At 38.8% G+C, this 18,369-nt stretch overlaps 1 protein-coding gene and 1 long non-coding RNA gene across 2 annotated transcripts in view; both read right to left on the reverse strand.

Moving 5' to 3' along the window:
- ADGRV1 (adhesion G protein-coupled receptor V1) overlaps positions 1–18,369 on the reverse strand; it is a 544,806-nt gene that overhangs the window by 68,702 nt on the left and 457,735 nt on the right.
- LOC117064925 lies at positions 6,206–8,031 on the reverse strand. Its single transcript, XR_004429749.1, has 3 exons — positions 7,873–8,031; positions 6,974–7,027; positions 6,206–6,493 (listed from the first exon to the last, which is right to left on the reverse strand). It is a non-coding gene; the product is annotated as an uncharacterized LOC117064925 (long non-coding RNA).

Below are 18,369 nucleotides of genomic sequence, written 5' to 3' on the forward strand. Positions count from 1 at the left end.
TACTGATCCGATCCACTCCTCTGCATGTAACCAACTTCCTATTGCTGTTATCCATTCCCTCGCTCAGGTGGCCTCCCAAACTCACTCAGCGTCCCACAGTTCCTGCTGGGCAGCACTGCACTCCTCACATGGATTCCTTCCTCACAATGATTGGCTTCTGACACCCAGGCTTGGGCCCCTTCCTGCAGATGCACACCTTGCTCTGTACCAACTGGTGGCTGTAGATGGAATTGTTCGGGGAAGGGAGGAAAAAGAAAGCACAAGGAGAGAAGGCAAAGAGGGAGAAGGGAAGTGGTGAGGAGAAAGAGGGAAACTGAACACTTTTTTTTTTTGAGAGAAAGAAGGCTTTAGAAGGGGACTGTGCTGATATACACCCTTCATCACAATATATGCAAATTGTCTAAATTATTATTATAACTTTACAGGGAAAATAAGACTAATACAAGAAGATTTACATAGATGAATAATTTGTCACTAATGCTTTGCAGCAGGACAAGAAAATATATATTAAGATTTATTTAAGTTTTAGAAAAATTCATTTTTATTTAATGAAATAACACAATTTGATAAAGGGCCAGAAGGCTCATTTTTACTTCTGACAAGATATCCTAATATTTAGAAAACCCCTAAGCTGTGGTCACAAAATTTTCAAAGATTAGGTATCAAGTCTGGCAACTGCATTCTTTTCTTCCACTGTGTAAGAACAAAATTCTATTTATGGCTCTGTGCAGAGTACACAGGGACACGCACATTTCATATGAACAACTAGGAACCAATTTTCAAAGTTTGGCCTGCATGGTCCTGTAAGCTCTTAGAGCAAAGCAAGTGGTGTGTGCTGACAGAGCTTACTGGAGAAGCTAAGGGAGCATACTGGGGCTCATGAGAATGTCCATGGCTTATATTTTCCTTGAATTCTGCAGAATAGCAGTTTGGCACCCCAGACTAGAAACTCCGTAAGGAAAAAAGCTAGTCATAAATAACTCAGCATACTTAATAGATCCCAGGCTTGCCTTCCAGAAGTACAACAATGATGAAGATAATGATTTCAGATAGAAGAAACATATCCAGAGGCACATTCAGATTTTGTGGACCTTCTTATATTAGGGGGGCTTATATTGGGGAGGCTTGTTTAAAAAAAAAATTACAAAACCATTATTAGGTACAGGATCTTGGAAGGGGCCAAGGCTGGTGAAAGGACCTGAAACTTAAGCTTTATCAGCTTTATGGTTAATCTACCTGTGAGGAGGCACCTTTAACTCTCTTTAGGGCCTAAGTCAAAAGAAAAGAGGTATTGGGAGGGGGTGATGGTGATGAAAGTTAGTTGGGAGGCACATTGTTATTAAACAGTGATTACAAATTTCATTTGGCAAACTGAAAAACAGTGCTCCATTCAACGGAAAATCACTTTGGTTTTATATTTCCTAAGCTGTCATTTCATATTTGATGAACTACTAATAACTTCTCTGCTGTCTATAATTCAGTATTTACCAAAGAAAGCATTTGTAATTGGTAATATTGGAAACAACTTGTGTTTAGAAGTGAATTAGTGAAGATAAAACAGAATCATTTCAATGTTCTCAATAAAAGGAGGCCCTACAAACACAGTGTTGCACCCAAGAAATGAGTATCTATATAAAAGACTGTGCCATATAGAATAAAGAACTCCTACAACTTAACAAAATACCCATTCAATTCATTTGAAAAATGGACAAAGGACATTTCTTTTGAGAAGATATACAAATGGTCAATAATAACATGAAAAGATGCTCAGGATCACTAGTCATTAGGGAAACAAAGATCAAAACCACAGTGATACCACTTCATACCCACTAGGATGACTATTATCAAAAAACCAGGAAATAATAGGTGTTGGTGAGCATATTTAGCAACTGCAACCCTTGTGCCTGACTGATAGAGATGTAAAATGGCACAACTGCTATGGAAAACAGTTTGGTAGAACCTCCAAATGTTAAACATAAGTTACCATACGATCCAACAATTCCACTTATAGGTATATATTCAAAAAAAGTGAAGGTACAGGTACTCAAATGGATATTTGCACACCAATATTCATGGCAGTATCACAATAGCCAAAAGCTGGAAACAACCCAAATGTCCATCAACAGATGAAGAGATAAATAAAATATACTATTTGCATATAATGTAATATTACTCAGTGCCATGCTTTTAATATTTGTGTTCCCCCACACTTTATATGTTGAAACCTAATCACCAATGATAGCATTAGAAGGTTGGACTGCTTGGAGGTGATTAGGTTGTGAGAACAGAGCCCTCATGAATGGGATTAGTGCACCCATAAAAGATGCCCCAGGGCACTGCCCTGCCCCTTCCACCATGTGAGGACATGCCGAGTAGGCACCATCTATGGGCAAGAAATCTGGGCCCTTGCCAGACACTGAATCTGCTGGCACCTTGATCTTGAACTTCTCTGCCTCCAGAACTGTCAGAAGTACATTTCTGCTGTTTATAAGTTAGCTGGTCTAGGGTATTCTGTAACAGCCTGAATAGACTGAGATACTGAAGCTTAAAAAGGAATGAAATTATAATATATGCTATGCCATGGATGACCCTTGAAAATGTTATGTGAAACAAGCCATACACGAAAGGACAAATAATTTCATTTACATGAGGTGCCTAGAATAGGCAAATTCAGAGGCAGAAAGTAGAACAGAAGTTACCAGGGACTGGGAGGAGTGCAGAATAGTGAGTTATTGTTTAATGGATATAGAGTTTCTGTTTGGAGTGATGAAAAAGTTCTGGAAACATGGATAGTGGTGACGGTTGCACAACATTGTCAGTGTACTTATGTGACATTGAAGTGTACACTTAAAACGGTTTAAGATGCTAAATTTTGTTATGTATATTTTGCTACAATTAATAAAAAAGAAAAAAGACTATGCCAAGTAACTCAGGCTGTGTCAAGATGAAGTTCCACGGAAGGGAGAAAAAAAATCAAATCATCACAGTACTTAATTTACATACTTAAATTAACAAGGAGTCACAAAGGTGAAAACCAAAGTAGTCTGAAAAGGTTTTAGTGAAAGAAATTACTTCTTGAAAGGCAAAGAAAACAAAACAAACAAACAACAACAACAAACAACAAACCAGCAAGTAGATATGTCAATTAGTGGCACTATCATTAAGAAAGTCTACTCATGGGAGTTAGTAGATTCTATTGAGATTACATCACATCTCTTTATTTTTTAGTGAAAAATATTATTTCCATGAATTTAACTGCCATTTTTAAAGAAAGTATGGTGTTGTATTATCTGTTTTCTTTGTAATTGCACCCTTGGCTTTATTGCTGTGCACCAGTGACAACAATAATGGCTCTATTATGGAAATCACACTCCATTTACATGAAGCTGAAATTTATTCTGCGTTTGCAATCTTCCAAAGTACTTGTTTTAATCTTACCTCACTGACCTTCTGATTCTAACAATTTGGAATGTGCTACTTAAACAAACCTATCAATGTAAAACATAGAACACAACTGTGAAATAATGTGGATTTAAGATGTCAGCTAAGTGCTGTGGTTCATGCCTGTAATTCCAGCACTTTGGGAGGCCGAGGTGGGGGGGGTCACCTGAGGTCAGGAGTTTCAGACCAGCCTGGTCAATGTAGTGAAACCCTATCTCTATTAAAAATACAAAAAATAGCCGGGCATGGGGGCTACTTGGGAGGCTGAGGCAGGAGCATCACATGAACCTGGGAGGTGGAGGTTGCAGTGAGCCCAGATAGCACCATTACATTCCAGTCTGGGCAACAAGAGTGAAACTCCATTTCAAAAAAAAAAAAAATTAAATAGAAAGATATTAATGGATCTATTTCCAACAGTAGGCACACGTTATTTTTAAATTAGAAAAGAAAGATACAATTGAAACAAAAGAGTATCAAAGAACTTTATTTCTAAAACACAGGTCTTTATTCTGAAATTCAGATACTTAGAGACAAGGATGTTTCCGTGATCTGAATATTTTCTTGGTGAGAAAATATTGGTGTCCTTGAGGTTTCCTAACAAGGATTGACACCAATTCCGCAGCAGTCAGCCACCACTGTTCTCAGCAAATGAACTGAGGGTCATACAGGAAGACAATAAGGCACATATTTCACAGCACTGCCAAATCATCATGAGGACACTGTGCATGGGAGAGTGAACAACAGAGTTAAAGACTGGGGTCAGCCTCGGCAACATGGCAAAACCCTGTCTTTACAAATAATACAAAAATTTAGCCAAGTGTGGAAATGCATGCCTGTAGTCTCAGCCACTCAGGAGGCTGAGGTAGAAGGCTCTCTTGAGCCTGGAAAGTGGAGGTTTCAGTGAGCTAACTGTGCCACTGCACTCCAGTCTGGGTGACAGAGTGAGACCCTGTGTAAAAAAAAAAAAAAAAAAAAAGACTGGGTTTGCAAATTGTTCAAAAAAACACCCTCCACCTCATTTGGGTAGCTGGCATCTCTAATCCTTGGCCACTAGTTCTATACTTGGATCTAATTTTAGAATTTCCTTTTCTCTTCAGCAGTTCTCCAACACATTTCCAAAACAGCTCTTGAAAACCCATTCGGATAATAAGAAACTCACTCTAGGTCCTTTGGCCTCTGTCTCCAGATACGGTTGCAAATATTTATTGCAGCAGACTAGACTGTATCAACACTTATTATGTGCCAGATTCTTCATTTTATTACAATATCCTTCCTAAATTCATAATCTCCAATGTTACCTTCCTCCAAGCACATTAGGGCCAACTCTTTTTGAATCTGCATCTTCACTTCTCTTAAGCTCCAGGCCTGGAGATCCCCCAAACCACTTCAAACAGAGTTCCTCCACAGCTGAATTTAGTATTCCTCTTCTTATCACACTTTTTCCTCCGTCTGAGTACTGGTATCACCATTCACACCAATTTACCCTGATGCCCCATTTTCCTTCATATGGTGCTTCAAATCAGTCGACATATTTTGTCTATCTTCTAATTTGCTCTGAAATTTGTCCTCTACAATCCTTCCTAGAACATTGTCCTTCTTGAGGACTTCGTCTCTTTTAGTGAGCCTATTTTGACAGATATGTAGGTAGAGCTGTCTGTTCCAATTCACCCCTCCTACTCCTATTATGGCCCGATAAACATCTGCTGTTTTTTCTTTTTTTCTTTTTCTTTTCTTTTTTTTTTTTTTACATAGATGGAGTCTCACTGTGTTGCCCAGGCTGGAGTGCAATTGCATGATCTTTGCTCACTGCAACATCTCCCTCCCGGGTTCAAACAATTCTCCTGCTTCAGACTCCCGAGTAGCTGGGATTATAGGTGCCCACCACCACGCCCAGCTAATTCTTGTATTTTTAGTAGAGATGATGTTTTATCATGTTGGCCAAGCTGGTCTCAAACTCCTGACCTCAGGTGATCCACCCACCTCAGCCTCCCAAAGGGTTGGGATTACAGGCATGAGCCACTGTGCCCAGCCCAGAGAAACATCTTCTAAAAAAATTATGGCTGGGTGCAGTGGCTCATGCCTATAATCCCAGCACTTTTGAAGGCTGAGGCCGGCCGATCACTGGAGGCTAGGAGCTCGAGACCATCTTGGTCAACATGGCGAAATGCCACCTTTACTAAAAATATAAAAATTAGCTGGGCATGGTGGTGTATGCCTGTAATCCCAGCTACTCGGGAGGCTGAGGCAGGATAATTGCTTGAACCTAGGAGGTTGAGGTTGCAGTGAGCAGAGATCGTGCCACTGCACTCCAGCCTGGGTGACAGAGTGACAGACAAAAAAAAAAGTTATGTATGTATGTATGCATACATGTATGTATACATAAAAGTGCATGTTTATATGTATTTTCATATATGATCATGCCATTTAAAGGCTAAAAATCCTTCAACTGCCTCCCATATCATAAAAGATAAACCTCACCACCAGTTCCTGCCTACTTCCCAGTGAATGCTCTCTAGTCTTCCAGGCACCCTGACCACACTGTATTTCTTCATGCCTGTAGCTCTTTGTCATTACTTGTTACGTGTCTATCTCTTTCATTAGAGGTTATTAAGTGCACTAACTCAGTCTATCTTATTTATCTTTATATTCCCAGTGCCTAGCATATGGTCTGGCATAAGTAAGTCAGTTAATGTTTGTTCAATAAAATAATTGTTGATGTGACTTGTTGGTATGACCCTGCTTTTTATTTTTACTGCTGCTCTTTTCATCTGAAAGCTTGAATTTCTCTTTAGAGAAGCCCTGGACTTTGAAAGTACAAGAATGAAGAGAATGCATTTCAGGGAAAAGTTAATTTGCTTTGCAGCAGTGGGTCTAAGGTACACTAGTCCTTTAAGATAAGATCCATGGAGGAAAATAACTGCTCTGAGGCAATATTTTGAATGGGGATGAGCGTGAGGGATAGACAGATCTGCATCCAGCTTCTAATTCTATCACTTTTGAGCCTGTTGGGTGGGTCTCAGCCAAACTCCTTAACTTCTCTGTGCCATAATTCCTGATAAAAAAGTAAAAGATAATTGTGGAAATTTTAATAATTCATGGATCAATTTGTAAGTATTAGTTAAGGCTGATAGGTCAAATTCCATGTTCCTATTGAACAGCTATTGTGCTAAGCGCTGGAAGTAAAGAGATGAGCCAAGGCAGAGGCAGCCTCTACCTGTGTGGATCTGCATTCCAGAGAGGGAAACCATGCACCCAAGGCACTCAGCACAAGGCTGGGCATCAGGAACATGTTCAATAAGCAGCATCAACTACTATTATCCTGATTCTCACCACCATCATGAATTTAGTCACGTTAGGGAAAGAGCACATAGCTATAGATACCCTGCAATTGTTGCTTGTTTTGTTCTGATATGGGTAGTATTTTTCAAAGAGCAACCATGGCCCTATTTAATTGACTTCATCTCTCGTCTTCTACAGTTTTTCCAACTTTATTTTTTTAATCCACCTCTAAATTTCCCTCCATTCCCATTACCTTGCTGCTTTTCATCTTGTCTCATTCTATTTCTTCCTTTGTAGATTTGAAGTTCTAAAATATCACATAGTAAATAAACATGTTTAAGTTTTTTATATATATACCAGAATCTCCCATACTTGTTTGGCTATAGAACCCTTCTGTTTATCCTGATGTAATCAGGTGTAAGCCTAGACTCTGAGGATTGTTTTCAACATGCAGACTCAAAGTTCTATCACATTCAAACTGTCACTAAAAACTTCCTGACTAACCAACTAAAAATGGACCTCTTGGGCCGGGCATGCTGGCTCACACCTGTAATCCCACCACTCTGGGAGGCTGAGGCAGGTGGATCACCTGAAGTCAGGAGTTTGAGACCAGCTTGGACAACATGGTGAAACCCCATCTCTACTAAAAAATACAAAAATTAGCCGGGCATGGTGGCAGGCGCCTGTAATCCCAGAATCCCAGCTATTCGGGAGGCTGAGGCAGAGGAATCGCTTGAACCAGGGAGGCAGAGGTTACAGTGAGCCAATATTGTACCACTGAACTCCAGCCTGGGCAACAGAGCAAGACTCTGTCTCAAAAAAAAAAAAAAAAAAAAAAAAAAAAGGCATCTTCTATTTTCTCTCCCACTCTCTCTTTTCTGACTTAGTTTTTTCATAGTACTTACTGACATCTAACTTACTATATGATTTATGTGATGGTTAATTTTGTGGGTCAACTTGACTGGACTAAAGGAAGCCCAGATATCTGATTAGACATGATTTCTAAGTGTGTCTGTGAGGGGGTTTCCAAAAGAATCTGCATGTGAATTTGCAGACTGGGTAAGCAGATGGCCCTCCCTCATGTCAGTGGGCATCACCCAACACCTTGAGGGCCTCAAAAGAACCACAAAGGTGGAGGAAGGTTAGCTTCACCTTTCTTCTGCTTGACTGCTTGAGCTGGAACATTCCTTTTTCCACCCTTAGCATTCCTGGTTTTTCAGGTCTTCAAACTCAAACTGAAATCTACACCATTCACCTCTGCCTCTCAGGCCTCTGAAATACACCACCAGCTTCTTCAGTCTCCAATCTGCCAGGGATCTCTTGTTGGTTCTGTTTCTATGGAGAATCCTAACACAATTTACATATTTGTTTATTGCTTAATACTCTCCTAGAATGTGAGCTCACAAAAACAATGAGATAATTCTCAAGCACTAGTTTAATGAATTTAAAAAGACAATTTCTGATTCTAGTTTAATAAATTAAGAAAAAGGCCTTATGGGAGTGGCTAAGAAGACATACTACAGTTAAAAGTAAAATTGACAAGAAATTGTACCCCCACTATCCCCTTCACTCTTTATTTAAAGAGTAGGGAAGGTGCAGAGAGAAATGTGGATGTCACAGCAGGGAGAGAATTGCTCTTGGGCTGCAGGGGCTTGATAAAAAATTGGAGTTTGTGGCTAGTAAACAAAGCTGCCTATGAGTAACATTTCCATAGAGACATTTCAATGGGATTGTTTCTTAATGGGAGGGAAAAAGAGAGGGAAGGAGAAAAAGTGTGATGGAAGCATTAAATGCTTCCCAGAAACAATCCACCTTATCTAAAATTTCCATAGACATATGTCAGTTCTAGGGCCATTGATGAGTCAAATTTACTGTACAATACTGACTTTCAAACTGACCACAAACCACAGTGAGAAACACATTTTACATGTGAACTATACAATCTTTAAAGAAAACTTTTATGAAACCCGAGTTAATGTATCACACACTTTGATCTATTCTATTCTATTCTATTCTATTCTATTTTATCCGATCCTATCCTATCCTATCCTATCCTACCCTATCTACTCTACTCTCTCCCATCCCATCCCATTCCTATACTATCCCATCTACTCTACTCTCTCCCTTGCCATCTCATTCCATGTAAAATATGTTGGCAGTGGGACTCATCAATGTACTGTGTCACCCATAATTTTTGAACTTTTGCCTTAGAAGGTAATTTAAGTAGCTCGTCCTTTAGAGGTAAAGGTAGGAACAGTAAACATAACCATAGTGGAGGCTTCCACCGACTACCTTCTGACATGGATTTACCCTGACCCTTACTGATATGTGAAGGATACAAGCATGATATGGAAAGATCTGTGCAGGTGACATACTGGATCTGCAGGCAGAGAAGTGAATCATTATTGGCCTAGAGTATATTTTCCAGGGGTAAAGAGGAGAATGTAAGCAAATTCTCAGTGGAGTCTCAAGGTTTTCTGGGAACTTAAAATGCAGTACTTTGTCAACAGCTGACTTAGGGCTCTCCTGGATGCTAAAAGACAGTCCAGTGTCAGGTCTACTTTGGATGTGATTTATTGGGGTTGAAAAAAAATGGTTCAAACCTAGAATTATGGTCTTGCCTTGCAAAAGCTATGTATAATTTTCAATTTGCAGGCTATAATTTTGAATCTAAGGAGAATAACCAAGTTAGATGAGACCCACACAGACCTCGCAAGAACTATTATTAGAGTAATTCTATTTGAACCATGTACTTTAAAAGTGCCAGATCATATTCTGCTGAGGGGGGATCAAATAGATCTGTGATTCTTAAGGAAAAGGTTAAGTGCTCTGTTTTCTTCTAGCGAAGAAAAAAATTATTGAAACTATGGGAAAAGGAATTATCATTTGGGTTTACAGCTACCTTAGTAATTTTCTACACATTTCATAAATGTTTCATAAGGTAGAATTATGAAAACAAGTTCTTAGAAGATTAGAGTTCTAAAACAAATATGAAGTCAGCCAACTAATGACTGAAGACTGGCTTAACCTAGTTTTCTAACTACATTACCGGTTACTCAGCCATTAAGGAGCTCAAGACGCAGCTACAGGCATGCTCAGGCAGCTAACAGCAATTTTCCAACACACTTAACTTTTGTAATACAATGAAAATGTACAATGCATCTTTAAACCTGCCTATGTCTGTATTTTGAATCTGGTTAGATGGTCTCCTAATTTTTGGACATTAGATGACTATGTATTTGGCCATGAATAGCCAGTTATCTTTTATAGATAGTTTGGTAAGACATCAGTTAGCACTCATTAAGAGTTAATAGGCTCAAATTCAATGCTGAAATCTTGAGTCAGAAATGGCATGATGTCTCAGGAAAATTAACCCTAAACATAACCCTAATTGTGCAAGAAAATATTTGAATGAGTTATCGTAAATGTCAGTTTCCAGAACTGTTTTCTGGTACACCCTCAATCTGGATAAATGCCAGCATACCTCAAAGCTGCCTTTGTTTCTTTAATTTGGTTCTCTAACCATCACACACAAAACTGTAACACAAATTTAAAATTTGATTAAATTTTTTTACTTCCCGTGCCATATCACTATTCTAAAAAGTCGACTTGAGTTAAATCCTTTGACTCTCGTATCGATGTGATTAACTGCATCTCTTTTCCCAACAGCTATCAGATTATCAGGACATTGTCTGGTCTTAGAAATAATGGTATTTCCCAACAGCTGTAGGTATATTAGTTACTCTCTGTTGTTAAATAATTATATTTTTAATTAAGCAAATGGATACATAACTCACGCAGAGCTGTTTTTTACCCATTTAAACAATGGTACAATAGCCACAGGTGTGGCAGGGATTTTAATGCATTTAAGGGAGTGAACTAATATTTTATTGCTCATTCTTACTAGCAACATTGGACCAAGCCCTTACAGAAAAAAAAGGGAAACAGTGGTGTTCAGAAAAAAAGGCAATTCCCAGATTGAATGCCATATATATACTCTAGGGAGAAAGAGGCTGTCTAATACTTGTATATTAGTGATCAAAGTGATTTGATCAAAGTGATTTGAGCCCAGTGATAGACTATTAAATTGTATTTCTGTATTTGTTTGTCAATATTACATGTAGACCTTACTCTTTATTCCAGGGCTTTTAAAATGTAGAGTTTAAATTGTTAATGGTTAAACTGGTTCACAGGTGTGCCTGGTATTATTAGCAAATGTATGGTTGATGTTATAGCTTCTTTTTGCCCCAGGCTCACAACTATATGCTTCCATTTTTCTTTTTAAGAAAAGGAGCATTAGAATCTTATTGAACTCTGGATACTATGAGTTTGACATTAATAGTTTAAGACTAATACATGAGCAGCCATACAGTTTTTCGGTCTCTATGCTTCCTAAGCCTCCGAAATGGAGCTATTTCCGCTATTCAATTTCATCTTTAATAAGCTAGGCAGGTCCTGCTACCTTCTTGTTTTGTTTCCATTCACTTATTTTTTTACCTGGTGGAGTCTGTCCAGTGACAAAGTTTGTGAGAGATGTTTGTAAAAAAACATTTTTTTTTTCATGGTAGCAAAGCAGCTTTAATATAACCATGGATTAAATATTTATGTGCAAATACTCTAGCATTGGGGGAAAAAGATGGGGAGAAGGAAATCACATGTCTTGGAGATTATATAATTAAATGAGTATAAGAATCAAATATTGTTCATTTCAATTACTTATTAATTTATAACTATTCTGATTTACAGTCTTTGTAAAACTGTACAACAGAGCTTTATGTAACTATGCAACACGTTTAAATCTTTCCTATAAGCAAATTTCTACTTCTTCCTTGAAGTTGATGAATCCTAATTGTAAATCACATTATTTGCTTTCTTGAAGGTTATTTATGATAAAATTTAAAGCTTGCTTCTGTCAAATTCAATTAAAAGAAAAAGATCTCTTTTGAATACGAGCCCTCAGCCTATTAAATGTTAAAAAATGCACTGAGGTTAAAAAAGATGACTGGGTGGAATTTATTCACAAAAAAAGGCAGAGTAATACAGTGATTACAAGCATGGACTCTGGAACCACGCTACTTGAGGGCCTTCACTAGCTGTGTGACCTTGTATTAGTTACTTAACTGCTCTGAGGCTCAATTTCCTCATAAGTAAATTGAATATACTAGGCCTCCCAAATAAGGTTTTGTGGATTGTGAGGATTTAGTGGTTGAAAAGTGGAACACTATGAACAGTTCCAGATAAACTTTGGCTGCTGTTTGTTATTCAAGAAATATATTTCTTTAGCACCAAAATGTATTAGATAAAATGTGATAGATAAAAAGTTGAATTATATTTGGATCTGCTCTCAAAGATTATATACATTCACTTTGGGAAGCTAAGGCAGGTGGATCACCTCAGGTCAGGAGTGCAAGACCAGCCTGGTCAACATGGTGAAACCCCATCTCTACCATTAAAAAAAAATAAAACACTAGCCGGGCATGGTGGTGCATGCGTGCAGTCCCAGCTACTTGGGAGGCTGAGGCAGGAGAATTGCTTGAACTCAGGAGGCGGAGGTTGCAGTGAGCCAAGATCAAGTTGAGTGTACTGTACTCCAGCCTGGGTGACAGAGTGAGACTCCGTCTCAAAAAACAAAAAACAAAACAAAACAAATAAAAGACTATATATTTGTAAATATTACATATATATTTGCATATACCCTATAAGAAAAGGTAGGATAAGTATTATAAGAGAGATTTATAAAAGTTACATAAAAGTTCAGGGAAAACAAGACGTTCTTCATATTGATGATTATCAGGGAACTTTGGGGGAAGAAGAAGGAATTTTGGCTGGGCTATGAAGATGGGCCATATTTGAACATCCAAATATTAAGGCAAAGGCAGTGAGAGCAGCATAAGGAGAGGCATGCATAAATTAGTGTAGTGTAAAGCAAATGCATAAATTAGTGTAGGTTGTTCCTTCTGGCTGGTGTTAAAGGTCCATGAAGGTGAGTAATGAGACGTTTGTAGCACTAGGTCACGAAGGAATATTGAAGGCCAGGTTAAACAATACATAATTACTTTACAGAGAAATGGACAGCCGTTTTAAATTTCGGAGAAGAGGTGTGGCATATTCACATAGCTTAAACCCATAGGAAAGAAAATAGGTTGGTAGAGAGAATGCTAGAGGCAGGGACACCAGTTAGGGAAGGATTGCTGTGGTCTCAGTAACGAAGGCCTGAGGTAGGGGAATGGCATAGGAGTGGCCCCTGCAATGTAATGAAGGGGTAGGCACAGAAATGTAGAGATAGAATCTCTAGTAGTACCCTCAAATCAGAAAAGAGTAGGAGAGTTTAAAAATATACAAATTGTGGAACTTCACCACCAGAGATTCTAATTTAGTAAGTCTCACTATAGTGAGACTCATCAAACCATAATTTCTGAAAGCATAAGTAATTTTGATGATCAGTTAGTTTTGACAGCCACTGATCTGAGAGTATGACTATGAAGTGAAAGAAATTACCCTAGCTTTCAGATTAGGAAAATCGGAAAAAAGTATCAAGAGGAAGAAGAAAAGAAAGGAGTGAAAGAGGCCGGGCGCGGTGGCTCAAGCCTGTAATCCCAGCACTTTGGGAGGCCGAGACGGGCGGATCACGAGGTCAGGAGATCGAGACCATCCTGGCTAACACGGTGAAACCCCGTCTCTACTACAAAAATACAAAAAATTAGCCGGGCGAGATGGCGGGCGCCTGTAGTCCCAGCTACTCGGGAGGCTGAGGCGAGAGAATGGCGTAAACCGGGAGGCGGAGCTTGCAGTGAGCTGAAATCCGGCCACTGCACTCCAGCCTGGGCGACAGAGCGAGACTCCGTCTCAAAAAAAAAAAAAAAAAAAAAAAAAAAAAGGAGTGAAAGAATAACACTGAGATCAGAGCAATTAGGATAAGGCAGAGGAGCAAAGTTGATGACAATATCTGTACATCTTGAGGACAAGTGATCAGAGAGAAACCCAAGCAAATGTATCCCAAGACATTTGAAAATGTGAGCTTACATGTGGAGAAAGAAGTTAGGCTCAAGGTAACAGATTTGAAAACTATCACTATGACATAAAAAATGCATGAGTTTGTGTCCTTTGTAGGGACATGGATGCAGCTGGAAACCATCATTCTTAGCAAACTATCACAAGAACAGAAAACCAAACATCGCATGTTCTCACTCATAGGTGAGAACTGAACAATGAGATCACTTGGACTCGGGAAGGGGAACATCACACACTGGGGCCTATCATGGGGAGGGGGTAGGGGGGAGGGATTGCATTGGGAGGTATACCTGATGTAAATGACGAGTTGATGGGTGCTGACGAGATGATGGGTGCAGCACACCAACATGGCACAAGTACACATATGTAACAAACCTGCACATTATGCACATGTACCCTAGAACTTAAAGTATAATAATAATAAAATTAAAAAAAAATTGAAGGTAAAAAAAAATGCAAAGGCAATCCCTGGAATATACACAAACTTCAGAGTTTTCAGGCATAAGAAGAAAGGGTTATGACCTGGGAGTTAGCAGGAAAATACTTGTAAAAAGAATAGGGTGTCGTGAAAACCAAGAGAGATCGACTTTTCAAGGAAGGCTGGTTATCAGTAGTGATTTCTACAGAAGAACTGAAAGATAACGCAGATGAGAAGAGTGGTCAGTGGATTTGGTGCCCAAAGTCATGAGTGATGAATGAAAGAGAATAAGCAAGGTACTCTGAGGCTTAACAGTGAACAGAAGGTGATGAGAACAGGCAACTTGTATGAACTACTTTTCAAGAGTAGTTGTTGGTAAAAGAAAGAAGAGAGGCACGGCAGTAATTTGATAAAGCAGCAGCATTACGAGTAAGCTCTTCTAGGCAGTGTAAAGTGATACATATTTCTACATGGACAAGAAAGACCTACAGGAGAGAGAAATATTTAAGATGTGAGGCAATTGTGGAAAATTCAATGAAACAAGTTCCAAGAGTAGGAAAAATAGATGAAAGACACAATTGGGAGAGCTGGCTTTGGTGAGAATGAGCCACTTACTTTCTCATCTAAGATGAAATGAAAAATGGTGAAGAAGAGAGATGGCAAAGAGAAATGATCAGAGAACATAAGGAAAGTTGTGTGAGATAACACCATGTTGTTTTCATGTCTTGACTAGACAGTGAGGACAGAAGGTATAAAACACAGACTTCAGGGTAGTAGAATCTGTTTCAAAGATCGCTTAAGACTTATCAATTAAAAATAATCCAGAGGATGTCTCAGAAGCAGATATGGCTTACTTAAGAGTACTTATAATAAATTAGTATCCATTACAGAGTAGCACTAATTGGCTGATAAAAGAGAACTGTTTGGCAAAGAGTGGGTTGGTGATTGGCAAATTTCTTTTTTTTCTATATATGTGTATGTGTGTGTGTGTGTGTGTGTATATATATATATATACTTTTTTTTTTTTTTTGAGATGAAGTCTCACTCTGTCACCCCAGGCTGGAGTGCAGTGGCACAATCTCGGCTCACTGCAAGCACCGCCTCCTGGGTTCACACCATTCTCCTGCCCCAGCCTCCCAGGTAGCTAGGACTACAGGTGCCCGCCACCACGCCCAGCTAATTTTTTGTATTTTTAGTAGAGACGGGGTTCCACCATGTTAGCCAGCATGGTCTCGATCTCCTGACCTCATGATCCGCCCGCCTTGGCCTCCTAAAGTGCTGGGACTACAAGCGTGACCCACTGCGCCTGGCCTATATATATATATATATATATATTTATTGTACTTTAAGTTCTAAGGCACATGTGCACAACGTGCAGGTTTGTTACATAGTTATACATGTGCACCTACTCTTGGAACTTGTTTCATTGAATTTTCCACAACTGCCTCACGTCTTAAATATTTCTCTCTCCTGTAGGTCTTTCTTGTCCATCTAGAAATATGTATCATACTGTAAAAATGTTACTTTCTTCTATACACTTGAGTTTTATACTATGTGAACTGTTGAGTATAGCATTATGATCATGGGTATTGTGAACTGTTCATTTTTAAAGAAATTTATGATGCAATTGCTAATTCCCCAAATTACCTTTCCCTACTTCCTGTTTCTCTAGTACTAGTAAACCCATTTTCCTTTATTTCTGTATCTCCTCTTTAATAATGTACCAGTTGATTCATGTAATTAAAGTATGATCATACAAAGGATTGTGGACTATGTATTTCCTTAAAGAACTGTATAGGCACTGAATCATAAATTAGAGGTAACTTTAAATAATGAAAATAACAACAAATAATACATGGAAAAAGTTGCAAACCAAGAATAGAAATACAGGTAAGAACTTGGGAGAGAGAACCATAGTGTGTCACAGTATCACCATGTTGATACCAACTGAGATGGCTCATAGACCAGCTCGAGAGAAACACAGTGCTTTCAATGCCATACTTATTCCAAGATAAAACAGCCTCAAGAGACTAATTTTTCTGCTCTCGACTCGTCAAGTTTTACATATACTCATTATGAATAAAATCCTGGAGAGAAACATTTTAAAAAATCAGTAACTGTATTTTCATTAGCCAAGAGTTGAATGAAAAACTTTAGTCATCCATTTTTTAAAAAGTGCTCTTAAGTAAAAAAATTTAAAAAATTAGCTGGGCATGGTAGCATGTGTTTATAGTCCTGGCTACTTGGGAGCCCAAGGTGGGAATATCTCTTGAGCCCAGGAGATTGAAGCTTCAGGGAGCTATGATTGTGCCATGGCACTCCATCCTGGGCAATACAGTAAGACTCTGTCTCAGAAAAACACAGGATCTGCCAGGAAAATTAAAATTTATTATTAATTTGGAGAACAATGGCAAGAAAATAGATAGGAAACTTACTTAGCCTGAGTACAAAACTGATAAACAATGAGAATGTTTCATTAATTCTCTGGGTCAAACATCGTATGGCATGGCAGTGATATGCACATGTCAACAAGAGATGCCAGCCACATTAAGGGTCAAAGAGTGTGCGATGCACCTAAACAACAACATCACTTTGATACTCTTAGACATTGGCTTTAAGTGTGTATCACGTTAACGTATCTTCCACTAACACCCTACTGAAGCTTATTTATCATGGGTATCAAGATGAAAATGAGTTTCAATTCTATTCCGTCTCCTCTCTCATCACCATAAGTGATGAACTCAGCAAGCAAGAGTGAATTTAGTTGTGTTATTTAAGTCAAGTTTTATCAGAAGTCATATCACTTTTAGGTGGCAGCACTAGGTAAGTATGGTTAGGACATTAAAGACTATGTGGAGAAGTAGTGAATATTTGTTTTATTTTTAACATTTTAAATTAATTAATTTTTGAGACGGAGTTTCACTCTTGTTGCTCAGGCTGGAGTGCAATGGGGTGATCTCGGCTCACTCCAGCCTCCACCTCCCCGGTTCAAGACATTCTCCTGCCTCAGCCACCAGAGTAGCTGGGAATACAGGCATCTGCCACCATGGCCAGGCTGGTCTCAAACTCGTGACCTCAGATGATCCACTTGCCTCGGCCTCTCAAACTGCTGGGATTACAGGTGTGAGTCACCATGACCAGCTCCTGAATTTTTCCTTTTATTCTATAGTCTAATGATTGTCATTGGATGATTTTATGACATGGTCAATTTTGCTTTTTAGAATGCTTCAGTGTGGAATGGGGATAGATGAGAACTGAGCAATATCGGTCTCAAGACAGCTGTAATAGTCTAAGGATGAGATGACGGGAGACATCACCAAGGTGCTACAGACTGAATTGTTTCCTCCATCCTGCAAATTTGTATGTTGAAGCCCAAACTCCCAATGCAATGGTATTTGGAGATGGGGCCTTCAGGAGGTGATAATCTCATGAAGGTGGAGCCCCCATGATGGAATTAGTGTCCTTATAAGAAGAGACATGAGAAGGCTCTCTCTCACCCAAGAGAGGAGACAGCAAAATATCCATGCAAGCCTCGCCAGGACCTGAATCAGCTGATGCCTTGATCTTGGACTTTCAGTCTCTGGAACTGTGACAAATAAATGTCTGTTTTTTAGGACACCCAGTCTATGGTATTTTGTATGGTAGCCTGAGCGAATACACCAGGCAAAATCATGAAGAAAGGGAGGAGAACATGTGAGAGACACTGGTGAAGTATACAGGAGAAAGGAGTTATATACCTGACTGTATTCTGCACCAATTACATATTAAAAGGGTTCCTATACTAATAAAAATACTAACACATATTGAGTGCTTAGTATGTTTCAGGGACTATACTAAATATTTATATGAATTAAAATTGTATCTTTCACATAACCCTACAAAATTAAATAATGTTATTATACTTGCATTACATATGAGAATAGTGAGGAAAACTAGGGATGTTTTGGTACACCATAAAGAGGGGCAATCCTTCCTGGAAATCAGAAGATTAAGTAGAAGATGAAGGATTAATTTTCCAACCCTGATAGCTTCAAGTTTTTTTTTTTTTTGCAGGGTGGGGTGGAGCTGGGTGTGAAGTCTAATACTACTTTTATGAAATTAGAGTTCTTTAAGTTTAATATTTAATGTTTACATGTCACTATTACCAAGAAGAGTTTTGAAAACAAAATGGTAAGGGCAAAAGTATTGGTGTTAACAACAATGGCAGCTCTGGAGAGCCT

This window comes from Trachypithecus francoisi, unplaced genomic scaffold (assembly GCF_009764315.1).
Source record: "Trachypithecus francoisi isolate TF-2019V2 unplaced genomic scaffold, Tfra_2.0 Lachesis_group2, whole genome shotgun sequence".
NCBI lineage: Eukaryota > Metazoa > Chordata > Mammalia > Primates > Cercopithecidae > Trachypithecus > Trachypithecus francoisi.